Source organism: Arachis ipaensis, chromosome B09 (assembly GCF_000816755.2).
Source record: "Arachis ipaensis cultivar K30076 chromosome B09, Araip1.1, whole genome shotgun sequence".
NCBI lineage: Eukaryota > Viridiplantae > Streptophyta > Magnoliopsida > Fabales > Fabaceae > Arachis > Arachis ipaensis.
Window position 1 is genome coordinate 128,749,260 of NC_029793.2, and position 19,349 is coordinate 128,768,608.

Consider the following 19,349-nt stretch of genomic DNA (forward strand, 5'->3'; position numbering starts at 1 on the left):
CGCAAAAGTTCTCTCATCAAAATGGCGTCGTTGCCGGGGAATTGCAAACGTGTGCCTTATTATTGGTTATTGTAAATATTTTATTTTTCCTTGTTTATTTGTTTTTATTTTTGCTTTTCTTAAGTTAAGAGGTTATTGGTTTTTTATTTTAAAAAATTTTTATTTTATCTTATCTTATTTCAAAAATAAAATTTCAAAATTCAAATTTCAAATTTTAAATTTGTTTTTATTTTCGTTTTTAATTTTTATTTGCTATTATGAGTTCTCACCCCATTGCTTTGAGTTTGGTCCCAATGCTGTTGCAAGGAATGAAAATTATAACAGAAACATGCATCATGGTCAAAACAATCAGAGATGGAAGGAGCCACGAGGATCTGATCAACCCTTTTGGCAACATCACCTTCCAAGATACCATGGACAACGACCATCCTACAATGCATGCCAAGACAATAGATATGGTGGACCCCCTTGTAGTTACCAGCAAGCTCCATCATATGCCAATGAACTACCTCCTCAAAATAGCTTTGGACCACCATACTCACAAGCCCCTTTTTCACCATTCACCTCCATATGACCCTAACCCGTATCCACCATACCAACCACTTTATGAGCCAAATAAACCATACATAGAACCACCCCATTCCAATACAATTACTCTCATGAATCACCACCTTAATATACACCATCTCCTTATCATTATCAAGATGAACCACCTCTGTATTATGAGCCCTCTCTTCCAACCAATGAACCCTCATATCCACCCCAATCTCCAATGGATGACAAACTTCGTGTTCTTCTTCAAGGACAAGTGAAGATGCAAAGGGACGTACTGGAACTCACTACTGCCTTAACCGATGTAGTAAATAAATTAGCTTCCCAACATCTGAGCACTCAAAGTACTCCCATGGCTGCATGTGGAGAATCAAAAGAAGAGCGTAGCATGAAGGAGACACTAGAAACTTCGCTGGACAATAAGGAACATGCCTTTGTACTGGAACAAGTGGAGAAATCCATAATAGTTGAAGAGGAAGAAATAGTTGCAGACTTAGGAGATGCTGAACCTCCATGGGAAAGTCAGGTTATAGAACCTCCTTCCAAGGCGATTGAAATTGATGCTGGGGAGGGTGTACAACCTCCAAGGCATATCATAGTTGAAAACTTGGAAGAGGTTGGTCAAGAGATGGAGATTAAAGAAGAAGAAGCACAGCCTCCCATGCCCTTGGTGAGCAATGAAGAAGAGATTGAATTGGAAGAAAGCTACCAAGAAGAAGAGGTTGATATTGAAGAAACTTGCAAAGAGGTGGAAGTTGTCAGAAAAGAGCACAAGGGAGTGGAGCTTGCAAATTCGTTAGAAATACCTCCCCCTAAGTTGCCATCATCCTTCACAACATTCAAGTGGGTAAAATTCATATCCCTTAGCTTTCTAATTTCACTTGAATATGGGCTACTGGAGATGGATGGTCAACTTAGAGCTCTTTGTGGCATTAAGAGTAAGAGGAAGATGGTTAGTGGTTGGAGTTGTCAAGCAAGGTTCAACATGGTTGTGTGCTCAAGGTTTAAATGCAAGGGTTGGTATAAAGCTCAACTGAATGGGTCTAGGAAGTTGTTTGGCCGCTTTAGTGAGAATTTAGATTGCTTGCTACCCGGATGGAATCATGATGATCAACAAGAAGACGAGTGCAAAAGCAAGATTTGGGACCCCGGAATTCAGTCTAGAAATCAACACTCTTGGGGCCTTGTCACTTGCTTTAACTTGCTTGAAGGCTTTCTGCGCCTAGTTTGGGACCCCGGAGGCCATTGGAATCACAAACATTGGTGGAGATTCATGGATGAGTTCAAGCACAAGCCACCATAACAAAGGACTCCCCAAATGTCCAACTTAAGGACTTTAACTAAAAGTGTTAGGTGGGAGACAACCCACCATGGTATGATCGTTCCTTTTTCAATTTTAATTTTATTTCGTTTTGTTTGTTTTTTAGTCTTATTTTATTTCACTGAACCTGGAATTATTCAAAACATCCACATTAGCAGTGCATTTTGCATTCTACAAAAAAAAATAAAAAATAAAAAAATAAATAAAAAATAAATAAATAGAAGAAAAATGGCACGCAACGCGTCCGCGTCATATGTGCGTTGGGAAGAAAACAAGATTGAACAAAGAGTCACGCGAAAGCGTGGCTGGAGGCGTGCCTTTGGCACAAACATGCCCACGTGTCTGCGTCAACCACGCGGCCGCGTCATTTGGAAATTACGTCTCCCACGCGTCCGCGTCACCCACGCGAATGCGTGGCCCTGTAAAATCGACGTAAACGGGTGTTTGGTAGCAAGTTAGGCTGGAATGGGGCTGGAACGGTGCTAAAAGCACAAGCCTTACCACGTGAATGCGTGCCCCACGCGTCCGCGTCGTTCTTCAAAGTATGGCCATTCACGCGATCGCGTCAACCACGCTACCGCGTCACCCAGATTTTTGACAAAATACATTTAAAACAGAGAGTTGCGCGACCGCGAGGCTGCCCTCGCGCTAATGGCACAAATCAATCCATGCGAACGCGTGACCCATGCGTCCGCGTCACTTCATAGAAGCGCTATCCGCGCGAACGCGTAACCCACGCGCTCGCGTCGCCTGCGCCGCACAACTTATCCAGATCAGCGCCAATTATCTTATCTTTTCTTTTCTAAATCCTAATTTCTTCTATCTTTTCTTCTATCTTCTTCCTTTTCTTACTTTCTTCTTCTTCATCTCTTTAACTTCTCATCCCTCTTCACTTCCATTCTATTTCATTTAATTTATTTGCATACATTCATTTATTGCATTATTTTCATTGGTGTTAGAAATTTATTTGGGTCATTATTTTCTATATCTTGCTTGTGGATTATTAAAGGAATTGTTTGACAATTATATATTACTTTTTAAAGGGTTGCTTGCATGTTTAATTTAATACATTTAATAACTTATTTACCATGCATGCTATGTGTCTGTGAAAACGCCCGTATGGCATTATGCACTATTTTTAGATTTCTTTTATTCTACTACTCTAAATGCTTGCTTTTCACAAAACCCTTTTTATATTTTATTAATTAAATATAATTGTTATTACAATCATGTTGTTAGTTTGAAAGACTTGGTAATCTAACTTGAACATTGAATGCTTCATCTATGCTACTCATGCCTTTGCCAGCATGCCAATAAACACCTTGCATTTAATTGTCATCATATACACTTGCTATATTTTCATTGATGATTTTTCACATGTAGTCATGACCATGTGTTAACGTCATTCTTCCTTGCTGTGCATTGATTACCACATTTCCCGCTCTCTTCCTTGCTCTAACCCTTAGCTTTAAAAGTTACTTTCTTTTTCCCTTTTCAGGATGGCCACCAAGAATGGTAAAGAGAAAGCTACTCCAAAACCACCGGCAAGGATGATGAGCGGATAATTTATACGCTTTTTGGCATTATTTTTAGTATGTTTTTAGTAGAATCTAGTTACTTTTAGGGATGTTTTCATTAGTTTTTATGTTAATTTCACATTTCTGGACTTTACTATGAGTTTGTGTATTTTTCTGTGATTTCAGGTATTTTCTGGCTGAAATTGAGGGACTTGAGCAAAAATCAAATTCAGAGGTTGAAGAAGGACTGCTGATGTTGTTGGATTCTGACCTCCTTGAACTCAAAGTGGATTTTCTGGAGCTACAGAACTCAAACTGGCACGCTTCCAATTGCTTTGAAAAGTAGACATCTAGGGCTTTCCAGCAATGTATAATAGTCCATACTTTGCCCGAGTTTAGACGACGTAAAAGGGCGTTGAACGCCAGTTCTACGCTGCTGTCTGGAGTTAAACGCCAAAAACACGTCACAAACTAGAGTTGAACGCCAGAAATACGTTACAACCTGGCGTTCAACTCCAGAAAGAGCCTCTGCACGTGTAACATTCAAGCTCAGCCCAAGCACACACCAAGTGGACCCCGGAAGTGGATTTATGCATCAATTACTTACTTCTGTAAACCCTAGTAACTAGTTTAGTATAAATAGGACTGTTTACTAGTGTATTAGACATCTTGGGACGTCTGGTTCTTAGATCATGGGGGCTGGCCATTCGGCCATGCCTGAACCTTTCACTTATGTATTTTCAACGGTAGAGTTTATACACTCCATAGATTAAGGGGTGGAGCTCTACTGTTCCTCAAAGATTAATGCAAAGTACTACTGTTTTTCTATTTCAATTCAACTTGTTCCGCTTCTAAGATGTTCATTCGCACTTCAACCTGAATGTGATGAACGTGACAATCATCATCATTTCCTATGAAACGCGTGCCTGACAACCACTTCCGTTCTACCTTAGAATGAGTGCTTATCTCTTAGCCTCCTGGTTCAGATCAGAGTCTTCGTGGTATAAGCTAGAATCAATTACGAAAGCATCTCTATACGCTTATCTGAAATTCTCACCAATGAATTACATAAGTGCTTCTATCCTTATTTTCTATCTATTTATTATTTATGTTCAAAAACTCCATAACTATTTTATATCCGCCTGACTGAGATTTACAAGGTGACCATAGATTGCTTCATACCAACAATCTCCGTGGGATCGACCCTTACTCACGTAAGGTTTATTACTTGGACGACCCAGTGCACTTGCTGGTTAGTTGTATCAAAGTTGTGAGTGAAAAACGATTTATTAAGACATGCGTACAGAGTTTCTGGCGCCGTTGCCTGAGATCACAATTTCGTGCACCAAGTTTTTGGTGCCGTTGCCGGGAATTGTTCGAGTTTGAACAACTGACGGTTCATCTTGTTGCTCAGATTAGGTAATTTTCTTTTTGTTTTATTTTCAAAAAAAAAATTTTCAAAAATTTCTCCTTTGTTTTCGAAAAAAATTTTAGAATAAAAATGTTTTCAAAAATATATTTTTCTTCAGAATTTTTAAGAATGAATTCTAGTGTTTCATGAAGCATGTTGAAGCTTGGCTGGCTGTAAAGCCATGTCTAATTCTTTTGGATAGGGAATGTCAGGCGTGTCATGTCTGAGTTACATACTAAAGCTTGGCTGGCTATTAAGTCATGTCTGACCCTTTGATTGGAGCTTTAGTTTAAAGAGCATAAGATTCCTGGAATTCATATTAAAAATTTTGGAATCCTTATTTTTCTTTTTCAAAATGATTTTCGAAAAAAAAATTAAAAGAAAATACAAAAAAATTCATAAAATCGTAAAAAAAAAATATATTTTTTGTATTTCTTGTTTGAGTCTTAAGTCAGATTTAAAGTTTGGTGTCAATTGCATGTTCATCTTGCATTTTTCGAAAAATTCATGCATTCATGGTGTTCTTCATGATCTTCAAGTTGTTCTTGGTAAGTCTTCTTGTTTGATCTTGATGTTTTCTTGTTTTGCATCTTTTCTTGTTTTTCATGTGCATTTTTGCATTCATAGTGTCTAAACATGAAAGATTTCTAAGTTTGGTGTCTTGCATGTTTTCTTTGCATATAAAAATTTTCAAATATAAGTCTTGATGTTCATCATGACGTTCAAAGTGTTCTTGGTGTTCATCTTGACATTCATAGTGTTCTTGCATGCATTCATTGTTTTGATCCAAAATTTTCATGCATTGAGTCTTTTTCATGTTTTTCCCTCTCATCAAAAAAAATTTTCAAAAATCAAAAAATATCTCCCCCTTTTTCTCTCATAAATTTCGAAAATTTGGATTGACTTTTTCAAAAAATTTTAAAATCTAGTCGTTTTTATGAGTCAAATCAAATTTTCAATTTTTATCTTTTTCAAAATCTTTTTCAAAAATCATATCTTTTTCACTTTTCTTATTTATTTTCGAAAATTTTTAAAATATTTTTCAAAAATCTTTTTCTTATCTTTATCTCCTAATTTTCGAAAATAACATCATCAATTAATGTTTTGATTCAAAAAAACTTCAAGTTTGTTACTTACTTGTTAAGAAAGATTCAAACTTTAAGTTCTAGAATCATATCTTGTGATTTCTTGTGAATCAAGTCATTAATAGTGATTTTTAAAATCAAATCTTTTTCAAAACTAATTTTAATCATATCTTTTCAAAAATATCTTCTTATCTTATCTTTTTCAAAATTTGATTTCAAAATATCCTTTCTAACTTCTTATCTTCTTATCTTTTCAAAATTGATTTGCAAATTTGTTTTAACTAACTAACTAACTTTTTGTTTGTCTCTTATCTTTTTCAAAACTATCTAACTAACTCTCTCTCTCTAATTTTTGAAAATATCTTCCCTCTTTTCCAAAATTTCTTTTTAATTAACTAATTATTTCAATTTTTAAAATCTTAATTTTCGAAAATTACTAACATTTTGTCAAGCTATTGACATTAAAGAAGCGCTTGTTGGGAGGCAACCCAATTTTTATTTATCTAATTCTATTTTTCTTGTTCTTGCATGTTTTATTAGGTTCATGATCATGTGGAGTCACAAAATAAATATAAAAATTAAAAACGGAATCAAAAATAGCAGAAGAAAAATCACACCCTGGAGGAAGACCTTACTGGCGTTTAAACGCCAGTAAGAAGCATCTGGCTGGCGTTCAACGCCAGAACAGAGCATGGTTCTGCCGCTGAATGCCCAAAATGGGCAGCATCTGGGCGTTTGAATGCCAGAATTGCACCCTGGAGAAGAGCTGGCGCTGAACGCCCAGAACAAGCATGGTTCTGGCGTTCAACGCCAGAAATGGGCAACAAATGGGCGTTCAACGCCTAGAACAAGCACCAATCTGGCGCTGAACGCCCAGAGTTGTGTGCAAAGGCATTTTGCATGCCTAATTTGGTGCAAGGTTGTAAATCCTTGAACACCTCAGGATCTGTGGACCCCACAGGATCACCTCAGGATCTGTGTACCCCACAGGATCTCCACCTACCTCCACTCACTTCTTCTCACCCCTCTTTCACACAATCCCATAAACACTCTTCCCCAAAACTCTTCACCAATCACCTCAATCTCTCTTCCCTATCACCACTTCACCACTCACATCCATCCACTCTTCCCCATAAACCTACCTCATAAACACCACCTACCTTCAAAATTCAAAATCAATTTCCCACCCAAACCCACCCTATATGGCCGAAACCCTACCCCCCCTCCCTTCCCTATATATAGCCCTCCATTCCTCCTCATTTTCACACAACACAACCCTCTCTTCCCCTTCTTGGCCGAAACACATCTCTCTCTCCCTCTCCTCCATTTCTTCTTCTTCATCATCTCTTCTTTCTTGCTCGAGGGCGAGCAATATTTTAAGTTTGGTGTGGTAAAAGCATAAGCTTTTTGTTTTTCTATTACCATTGATGGCACCTAAGACCGGAGAATCCTCTAGAAAAGGGAAAGGGAAGACAAAAGCTTCCACCTCCGAGTCATGGGAGATGGAAATATTCATCTCCAAAGCTCATCAAAACCACTTGTATGATGTTGTGGCCAAGAAGAAGGTGATCCCCGAGGTCCCTTTCAAGCTCAAGAAGAATGAGTATCCGGAGATCCGACATGAAATCCAAAGAAGAGGTTGGGAAGTTCTAACAAATCCCATCCAACAAGTCGACATCCTAATGGTTCAAGAGTTCTATGCCAAAGCATGGATCACTAGGAACCATGATCAAAGTAAGAACCCAAACCCAAAGAATTATATTACAATGGTTCGGGGAAAATACTTAGATTTTAGTCCGGAAAATGTGAGGTTGGCGTTTAACTTGCCAATGATGCAAGGAGATCCTCACTCTTTCACTAGAAGGGTCAACTTTGATCAAAGGTTAGACCAAGTACACATAGACATATGTGAGGAAGGAGCTCAATGGAAAATTGTGCATATGTCTTTTGAAGTTGTTGTTTAAATATGTAAATATGTTGGCTCTTGAAAGAATGATGATAAGGAGACATGTTATTTGATAATCTGAAAAATCATGAAAATGATTCTTGAAGCAAGAAAAAGCAGCAAAGAACAAAGCTTGCAGGAAAAAAAATAGGCAAAAAAAAAAAGAGAAAAAGCAAGCAGAAAAAGCCAAAGCTCTTAAAACCAAAAGGCAAGAGCAAAAAGCCAATAGCCCTTAAAACCAAAAGGCAAGGGTAACAAAAAGGATCCCAAGGCTTTGAGCATCAGTGGATAGGAGGGCCTAAAGGAATAAAATCCTGGCCTAAGCGGCTAAACCAAGCTGTCCCTAACCATGGGGGCTGGCCATTCGGCCATGCCTGAACCTTTCACTTATGTATTTTCAACGGTAGAGTTTCTACACTCCATAGATTAAGGTGTGGAGCTCTGCTTTTCCTCAAAGATTAATGCAAAGTACTACTGTTTTTCTATTTCAATTCAACTTGTTCCGCTTCTAAGATGTTCATTCGCACTTCAACCTGAATGTGATGAACGTGACAATCATCATCATTCCCTATGAACGCGTGCCTGACAACCACTTCCGTTCTACTTTAGATTGAATGAGTATCTCTTGGATCTCTTAATCAAAATCTTCGTGGTATAAGCTAGATTGATGGCGGCATTCATGAGAGTCCGGAAAGTCTAAACCTTGTCTGTGGTATTCCGAGTAGGACTCTGGGATTGAATGACTGTGACGAACTTCAAACTCGCGAGTGCTGGGCGTAGTGACAGACGCAAAAGGAGGGTGAATCCTATTCCAGTATGATCGAGAACCTCAGATGATTAGCCGTGCTGTGACAGAGCATTTGGACCATTTTCACAAGAGGATAAGATGCAGCCATTGACAAGGGTGATGCCTCCAGACGATTAGCCATGCAGTGATAGCGCATCGGACCATTTTCCAGAGAGGATTAAAAGTAGCCATTGACAACGGTGATGTCCTTACATAAAGCCAGCCATGGAAAGGAGTAAGACTGATTGGATGAAGACAACGGGAAAGCAGAGATTCAGAGGAACGAAAGCATCTCTATACGCTTATCTGAAATTCTCACCAATGAATTACATAAGTGCTTCTATCCTTATTTTCTATCTATTTATTATTTATGTTCAAAAACTCCATAACTATTTTATATCCGCCTGACTAATATTTACAAGGTGACCATAGCTTGCTTCATACCAACAATCTCCGTGGGATCGACCCTTACTCACGTAAGGTTTATTACTTGGACGACCCAGTGCACTTGCTGGTTAGTTGTATCGAAGTTGTGAATGAAAAATGATTTATTAAGACGTGCTTACAGAGTTTCTAGCACCGTTGCCTGAGATCACAATTTCGTGCACCAAAGGACATGAACAAAAAGAGCCCCAACTGGGGAACCACAACCCCCATCCACTTGCACATCTTAGCATGCACCGAGGACGGTGCAATCTTTAAGTGTGGGGAGGTCGATACTGACTTCCAGGGTTAGTTATCTTCTTTTCAACACCAATACTCTATTTTCTTTATTTGTTCATTGTTGCATTTGCATATTTGTTTGATTTTATGCATTTAGTTACTACTTGGTTGAAGTAATATTTTTTTTTTCAAGAAATTTTTATAGTATTTCACTAATTTAAATTGAAAAATTTTTTGTTAAATTTGTTTGAAGTTGTATTTGGAACATAGTTTAAAAAGCTAAGAACACACAACCCGTGAAATTTTGAGCTTAATTATATGGTTACATTATTTAACCATAAATATTTTATTCTTGTGTGTTTTCTTCTCTATAATTGTAATCTTTACTTTGTTCCACTTTATATGTCCATTATTCAGTGTATTTACATGCTTGCATATGATTGAGGCCATTACTTGTTTTCACTCACTTATCCCAAATAAGCCTACCCTTTTATGTCACCCTTATTAGCCACTTTGAGCTTTTTAACCCCCTCTATTCCATAACCACATTACTAGCCTTAAGCAGAAAAACAAAATAAAAATCCCAAGTTGAATTCTTGGTTAGCTTAAGATAGATATTGTGTATAAATTAAATATGGGAAATTTTATGGGAACATGGGATGATAAAAAAAAAGGGAATTAAATTGAATAAGTTATTTCAAGGTTTGGGAAGCATGCTCATGTGAAATCAAAATAATTAAATTACCATGTGCATTGAAAAAACAAATTTAAGTAATTAAATAAGGGGATACAAAAATTTCCCCAATGCAAAATAAAAAGAATCAATGCACATGGAACAAAATTCAAAAATAAGTTTGATACATGAGTCTCCCCTCCCCCCCTCTCACAAACCCGCTCTCCGCTACTACAAGGAAGCACTTCAACACCAATATCACAATCATCCTTTACAAGCTTCAAAGCTTTAAGTTCATGCAAAGAATCAGTGTCACAATATGCAGAGGCGCGATACTTCACATCAACATGAACCCAATTATAAATGTCCTCCTTTTTTACCTCCACCACTTTATCATTTTCTCTATCCATTGCCGAAGCAAAAATGAAGAAACAAACAAACAACACTAACCTTTTGATGTCATGTCTCTTTCAACACCCAAGACAAAGATCCATATTAAGAAGCTTTCTCTTTTCCAAGAAAAAAAAACGGCAGATAAACCCACTACACAATGCCCCCACTAAGTTAGTGGTCAATTTAAAAAAACTGTTTACTTTCCATTGGTGATGAACGGTAGTGATCTCTTCTCAAGAAAAACACAAGAATTTATTACAACCATGGTTCTGAAAATTGGACCGGACTGGCTGGTTCGACCGGATTAACTGGGAACCGGTCAGTTAGCCGGTCCGGTTGACGTCTAAAACCAGTCTGAAAAAACCGGTGAAAAAATCGGCCGGGTTTTTTAAAGGTCCGGTTCTCCTTATTCAGCACAAAACGGCGTCGTTTTGGTTAGGGAAAAAAAAAAGAAAAAGTGAAAAACGCGCAGAAGACCCCAATCCCCTCTACCTTCTATCTCACTCTTGAGTCTCACCAAAATGGAAAAATCCCTAGCCCTATCAGGGCAAACAGCCGCCGCTACTCTGTCCTCGCCGTGAAGCCCGTCTCTATCCTCGCCGTCGCCGTGAAGACCCCAATCCCCTCTCACTTTCTGTGCGTAGTGCGAATGTACCCGTGCCGCCGTGGACTCTTTGCCGTCGCCGTGAGTTCTTCAATCTTCGCCGTCCATCAACATCTTCTTTGTGGTCTTCTTTATTTTCACTGATTTTCTCCCTTTTCACTTTAGTTTTTGATTTGTTTCCTCTGTTGTGGCTGGAACGAGTTATTGATTTTTTATTTTTTTGTTAATTTTATTTATTCTGATTTCTGAGTTGCTTCACTTGCTTGTTGCTGATTTTTTTTATTCTCAGTTGATGGTGCTATGATGCATTGCTTCACTACATTATTTATGTTGAATTTTTTCTGGTTTTGAGTTGTTTATAACTTTATGCTATGATTCTGAGTTGTGTACGAGTTTATGCTGATTTTTCTGATTTGGTGATTTTGCTTTTTGATCTTCTTGCAGTCATCTCTCTCCATCGGGACCCCAGAACCCCGGTGACCCCATTCTCAACCAATGGGTTCAAGATGGCTGATCCGTCACTCAGGAAAAAATCCAAGATCTCATCGCATGCCTCTGTCGGAGACGCTGCTATACGCACGCCCTTGAGGTTTTACACTTCAAGTTCCAACGTTTACTTTTCTTTTAGGATATAATGAAGCCTATTCAATGGCACCCTTTCATCTAAAACACTGAATGCAGCTAGTTTCTAATTGGGATTCGTGTTCATCTTTTAGTGACCGACAATATAAGTTGTAATCGGATCATTGTTTTGTTTCATTTATTTAGGCAAAGTTTGTGCAAGTTGAAAATGATGTTCTGTTCTATGTTACTTTGATGCTAGTTTATTTAGTTAGTTTATGGTATACGATAAGATACTATGGTGGTGTTTGTTTTATTAATCTATTCACATCTAATGGGATAAGGATAAGTTCAATTTGGTGTATTGTTATGGTAATCACCCTCTTGTGCCTCGAATATTTAGCTTTAACACTTTTAAGAGTCTCATTTTGGTTCTTTGTGTTTGCTGTGGTATGTTAACAGGTGCCTCCTCACATAGCATTTTTGTATTTCTTGTTGTATGAAATGAGAAAGGAGTGGAATCTGTAATGCCACATACCTGTGTAAATAAATTGATGCAAAAAATTCTCATTTTTTTATCCAATTGCTTGTTTGAGAATTCATTTTAATTTATAAATTTTAATATTTGAATTTGATTATGAACTTTTAATGATAAATTATGTATAATTTATTATGTGAAATTGTGAAATTTTAAATTTTATTAGTTTAGAAGTCATTAAATTTAAATATTTGAAATTATATATTGAACTTTTAATAATTTTATTGTATATTTAATTAAACCGGTTCAACCCCGGTTAGACCCCGATTGGACCAGTAAACCATTAAACCAGTCAATACACCGGTTCATTGACCGGTCCGGTTCTCGCAACCTTTATTACAACACAATCTACGAAGATACAATTATTTTTCATTACAAGTTTAAAAGCCCAAACTTGTCAAATACGACACGCATTGAGCTTGGGGGCTCATAATGTAGCGCTACCCCAAACTGAGGTATAACTACCAAACTAAAAGCTTGAACTTGCTAACGTAAGTTCGGCAAGTCAAGCTTAGAGGCTATGTACCGTATCCCTTATTAATTAGTCAAAACGAGTTATACCTCGGTAAAAGCAAAAATCATTCACCGAAACAACCCTCTCTCGATATCTTGAACTCCCCTTAGATCTCGAAAATAGTCACCGGCTCATTCACCTGGAACGACTATAAATACTATTCTCAGCCAAAGATAGAGGAGGATATAAGACGAAAGACACTCAAAGTACTTACCTCTTGATATTTTTAATACTCTGGTAGATATCATACTGACTTGGGAGTCTGAGTCTTTTTTGCAGGTTCTACGACCGGGTCCCGGCTCTCGGCTCCAAGGACTATCCGAGCTCACTACACAGAGGACCTCGAGTGATTCCCTCAGACGATGAAGTTACAGCTCAGAACATCCTCGGCAGAAACAATATAAAAGGTATTTTTAAAAAAATTATAAAAATATTTTAATATTTTATTGAAATATTTAAAATAGTTTTTGTTTTAATAAATAATAATATATATTATTTCTAAATTCATTTCAATAATACAAATTAACTATAAAATTGGATATTCTGATACATATTAGTATTTAAATATATTTAGGTGTGTTAAATTTTTTTTATTATTAACAAGAATCACCATGAACTCAAACCGAAAAGATGGATCGATAGAACTCAAATTCCACTCAAAACCATCTCCTAAAACTGCAACAACTTTAGATTTGATTTAGTCTGACGAGGCCGCTTTAGACGAGCTTCAAAAATTGAACCACTGTTATTATGTTTATTGATAAAATTTGGACCCAACTCTTACACCTTCTTCTTGAATAATTTGCCAAACTAATTTAAAGAAAGCCCACTGTAGTAACCAATTTCTTTAACGCTAACCTTCTTTTTTAACAAAAGAGGCCCCAGGACCAAGAAAAGAGAAAATTATCAGCAAAGAGATGCATTGAAACTTCTCTAGGAAGTTGTTCAAAGAACATACTTTCTTCTTCACCATCCAATATCAGGTTACCTTGTCCATGTGCCACCTAATTAGCCTTCAGAAGCACATATTGGAACTGCACTCTCCAATTGTTATTTAGGATAGTCCGTATTCTCCACAGAGGCCGAGAAAGAGTTGGATGTCACATGGGAGGGGTCTTTGAGAAACCGTCTCCATTATTAAATATTTAATTCCTTTACTCCAAGCAATTTCTAGCCCCATCTTAATTTATAGCGGTTACTTCAACTTCTATGGCCTTTGCATTCTCCAATCTTGTAGCAAAAGTCCATATTCATCATCCACCATTATTGTTCCTTAGAACTCCTGCACAGCTCGTTGGCCCATCAGTATTTAGTTTGTATACCAATTCTCTAGAAGTTTCCAGGAGATCAATCTTCTGCACCTTTGATCATCTCTATAGTTCTCAATTACCATGATCTTGCTCTCTATGAGTGTCTTCCTAATTCTCATTAATTTGATTCTCACATGATCTTCCTTGTTAGAGTGCACACACACTACAAAAAAAAACGCTGAGTACCGTCAGATTAGTCTAATAATTCCGCCGTTGAAAAGGTTATCGTCGGATTTACTGTCAGAATTTTGGTGGATTTTTTTGTCCGACACTAATTACCGGCAAATTTTTCATTAGTGTTTTCAATGGATTGTCGAGTTTGGGGTTGATGATTACCGTCGGATGTAACATTGGCGCCATTTTACTTTAAATGGCACAAACTTACCGTCGGATTATTCTGGCGATAAATCCACCGATAGAATTATTAATTTTTTTTTTGGATTAACCTCGGATTAAAACTCTTGTTAATAAAATTGTTATCAGGAATCTAAAAGCAGTAGAAATCAACAAATTATTTTATTAAAAATAAATGGTATGAATACAATAAAATATCACAGAAGAGTAATGTACCCTAAACAAATAAAAATGTATAAAACCCTAACAACTAGAGATCCTGATAATCGTTGTCGGCGGCCGCGTCGCGGTCCCCCTGCTAAGGCGGTGGAGTAGGAGCTGCCGTTGGTGCCGCACTAGCAGCGTCGCTGCCTCTAACGTGCATCTGCTAGCTGTACTCCTCTATCTGTTGTCGCAGCCACTCGAGCTACTCCAGCTTCTCTGTGAGGTCCGAGTTGACAGCAATACGTGCAAGAATCTCGATACCTTTACTCATACTGCTCCTGCTGCTAGTAAAGCTCCTATGTTGGCTTCTGCAGCTCCTCCCTCAGGTTGATAACCTCTTGGGTATTAGTAGGGCTGGTGGCAGAGGCAGAGGCAAAGGAAACTGCCAATGCAAAGAAGTGGAGGCCGCTGGCGAAGAACGAGCCCAACCCGAAGCGGCGATTTTTGTGGGGTTCATAGGCGGTCTCACACCAGATCGTGTCGGGATCCACGACTGAGGTCTTAGAGCCGGCTTCGTTGGCTCCACCAGGCAGCTGAGATTGCTGGGTCACAGCCTGCAACCTCTGCTGATAATTCTCCTACGTCACATACGTTAGTTGTGATTAGAATAATATTTAAATAATTAACTTTAAACCAAATGAAGCTGGAATTTAAGATTAATTTACACTCACATAATAGGCTGCTGACCACTCGTCAGTAAAATTGTATTAAGACAGCACGAAAATTATTGAATAGGAATAAAAAATTATGTTATATATGAGAACTTACAAGGCTGCAGGAAATAAACTCTTTTTTTTTCATGTCTTTTTTTTTCTTGAAAAAAAAATTAAAGGGGATTTTTGTGTTTTTTTTAAAAAAAAGATATAAAATTATAGTTAAGAACCAAGCTATTCATATTAAAAGCATATAAGCTACACAATTATAATACGGTAAATTTATGTTTAAGAAATAAAAGAACAGTAAGAGAAATTACATGGGGTCACTTGACACATTTAAAGACTCCTCAATGCTTGATTGTGTTTGAAACATAGAATTATTTTTATTCGACAAGTTGACAGCCAGTATTCTAAGAAAAAATGAACATCTTTTAGAAAATTATATAAAAAAATATAAGATCTTGATTTTACCGTTCTGAAAAAGCACGTTGAGCTTCTATTAGGTCTTTTTCACTTTTTGTTGTTCAGTTTTAACAATCTTTCTTTTTTTGTGTATTATTTTCTATGGAACATATTTTTTTTTTAACTTTTGTAAGTTTGTCATTCTTTCTTGTTCTTCTTTCTGGTTATTTTCTTTTTTTAATTTTCTCTTTCCTTTATTCTCTTCTGAAACAGAAAAAATTTTGATCAATAAATATATAGCTTTTAAATCTTACTCATTATAAGAATCAATCCTTGTTTCTGAAGATGAAAGTTCTATAACAGGCTTCTTTTCACTCTTCTTCTTTTTACCCTTTTATTTTTGGCTTAAGCTCTGCTCTTTTGATAATCCTCAAAAACAAAAATTTAATTAATTAGCATATTTAGTGCTATAAGACAGAACTTTGGGTGTTAATTTGAATGATATTTGGTGTTATTTTGTAAAGAAATAATAATACCAAAATTTGAAAGAAATAAGTTCTTTTATTTTACCATTTCTTCCTTCTCCTCATGTTCAATCCTTTTAACAAGTATCTCCCTTGTCCAGTGGGCAACTCACGGTGGTCCGAGTCTCGTATTAGCTGTGGTATCAACAAATTTGGACTCATGAAAGTATATAATCATGAGTGCAAAAAGACACCCATTGATTGAGTATTTTTCTTCATTTTTGTTACTCTTTATTCCTTTAATTAGGAAGTTTATCACGTGAGTAGCCCAATTCTGCCTTCGTGTATTTTCAATATCAAGGATTACTGGCATGTGAACTGGGAAGACTTTGTTCATGGTTGTTGGTAATAAGAAGCATGTTTAGATGAAGAGAACGAATGTCCTCTTGATTTTAGCTTATTTCCCTTCCATCCACGTTCATTTTCAACAAAGATTTTATCAAAGAAGACAATGAAAAGCCTTTGAAGCTATCAATAACTTCCTTTTGCTCCTCAGTGATATCTTTATTTATAATCTTGTCTGGAAAAGTATCCCCTACAAAAATACCAAAATAGGTAAACAAAAATAACATTATCAAATAATAAAAACACCAAGAGTTGATCATGAGAATAGACTAGAGAAACAAGTTTTATCTGTTGTATTTAAGCCCAAGGCATCCCTTATCTTTACAGAGATTATGGTTATTTTCCCATAACGTGTGATGAGGGTGTTTTCATACGATCGAAGAAATTAGCCAGTTTCTTTAGAAGCTTGTGTGTGACATTTAAGGATGGGATATGGCTCAGAGTACCAAATCTCATTTCATCCATAATAACTTTTTTTCTTTTTACTCATTTTTCCAAAAACATCATCTATAATTCTTATAGAGCACCACAAATCATGAGTTTTCTATAAAGTAATTGAAAATTATGTTATAAAATTTATTTATGCAACAAAAACAGAGTTGTTTTGTTTAAAATATGCTTACATCATATTTTGGTGCCTTCTTAGTTATAATATTTTTTTCAGTAACTTTTTTTTTGTCATTTTGTCTGTAAGGCATAAAAAAGATGAATTAGACTGAATCTAACTCATAATAAAATCCAAAAATTGCAAATAATGACACCAGAAAACTCATCAACATGGCTTAAATTACATAAGAAACAATACAACAACATAGAGACTCCAAATACAATCCTATGACATGAAACACACTAATTATAACTTATAATCAAACCCAAAATTTACAAATTATCACACCAGAAAACTCATCAACATGGCTTAAATCATATAAGAAATAGTACAACTATATAAAGACTCTAAATCCAAGCCTATATCAAGAATCACACTAAATCTAAATCAAAATGACACCAAAAATTAAAAATGATGACACGAGAAGACTCATCAACATAGCTTAAATCAAATAAGAAACAATAAAACTATATAGAGACTCTAAATCTAAGCTTATGACAAGAATTACACTAAATCTAAATCAACATAATACTGAAAATTAAAAATAATGACACGAGAAGACTCATTAACATGACTTAAATCACATAAGAAACAATACAACTACATAGCGACTTTAAATCCAAACCTATGTAATAAATAACACTAAATGTAACTCATAATAAAACCCAAAAATTGCAAATTATTACACCAGAAAACTCATCAACATGGCTTAAATCATATAAGAAATAATACAATTACATAGAGACTCCAAATCTAAGACTGTCAAAAATCACACTATTTATCTAAATCAAAATGACACTGAAAATTAGAAATGATGACACCAACAGACTCGTCAACATGGTTTAAATTACATAAGAAATAGTACAACTACATAGAGTCTCAAAATCTACGCATATGACAAGGTTCACACTAAATCTAAATCACTGAAACTTGAAATAATGACACTAGAAAACTCATCAACATGGTTTAAATCACATAAGAAACACTACAACTACATAGAAGCAGAAATGCACAATTTAGAATCAAGTTAAATTCAATAATGCTTCGTCTTTTTATTTTTTAGAAATGCAGAAAGAGCTTCGCTCAGATTTTTTTCATTTGGTGTTGTTGTTGATAATTTGAAACCTACTACAGAGAAGTTCGTTGAGAGATTTTTTGTTTGGTGTTATTTTTTATGATTCGACTTAGCAGAGAGAGGTTAGTTGAGAAATTTTTTAGAGTCGTTTCAAGTTCATCAATATTAAAATAAGGTTTTGAAACGGTCTTTTATGTCAAAGAATGTGCATTGAAACATCGTGGGGGTGAAAAGTGAAAGCATGTTCACATGCACTGGGTAATAAAACTGATTTTTATTAGGANTTTCTATATATAGTCAATTTTTGGTAGGTTTTAGAATTTAAATTTGGTCGTGAAATAGAACTCTGAAGCATCAAGTTTTTACTGTACATACTATAGCAAAACTGTGGTAACCAATGATACAGATCTAAAATTATTATTTTTTAACTTAGTGTGTATAATATTTATAATTTTGTAATATTATACCTGTAAGCGTTTTTATAACTAAGTCTAAGCCGACACAAACTTAAGCTAGCAAAAGAAAAAAAGTGCATGTATATGTCACCTCTTTTCTTATTTTGCATTTTTTTGGCACAAATTTTTGTTAGATAAATACAAAAATTTATTGATATGCAAAAATTTTTGTATATGGCATAGAAATTTTTTAGCATAGTACAAATTTATTAATATAATATAAAAATTTTTGTATACAGCACATATATTTTTGTACATAGTACTGAAATTTTTTAACATAGCACAAATTTTTGTTGTGAATTTTTAATGTTCTAAGTATGTAGTTCTTAAAAAATTTATGTTCTTTGCACCAAAATTTATGTGATGTGTAATAATTATTTATGTGTTGTATATATTTTATTAGTTGGGTGTGTGGACATATGATCTTTTAAAAAATTGTGTTGTACTTTAAAATTTTTGTGTTGTGCAACAATAATTTCTGTGATATGCGTATTTTATTAATTGGATGTCAATGTTTAGGACATGTAATCCTTCAAAATTTTTATGCCGTGAATAAAAATTTATGTATTTTAATTTTCTGAAATATATAAAACAACGAAAAAGAAGAACAAGATGATGACAATGATAATAATAATAAGGAAGAAGGATAAAAAGAAAAAAGAAGGAGGATAGAAAATCAAATAAGAGAAGAAGATAGCGAGGATGGCAGTGATGTTGTTGAAAAAGAAGCATATAAAAAAAGACATCAACAACAAACACACATATGATAAACGGAATTTGGTTAAAAATCACTTGACCGTCTAATTTTATTGTTTATAATTAAAAGAAGAAAAAGAAGAAAAAAACTAGTTGA

At 35.6% G+C, this 19,349-nt stretch overlaps 1 long non-coding RNA gene across 1 annotated transcript; it reads left to right on the plus strand.

Annotated features, from left to right (window-relative positions):
• LOC110267162 lies at positions 10,825-11,650 on the plus strand. Its single transcript, XR_002354521.1, has 2 exons — positions 10,825-11,032; positions 11,396-11,650. It is a non-coding gene; the product is annotated as an uncharacterized LOC110267162 (long non-coding RNA).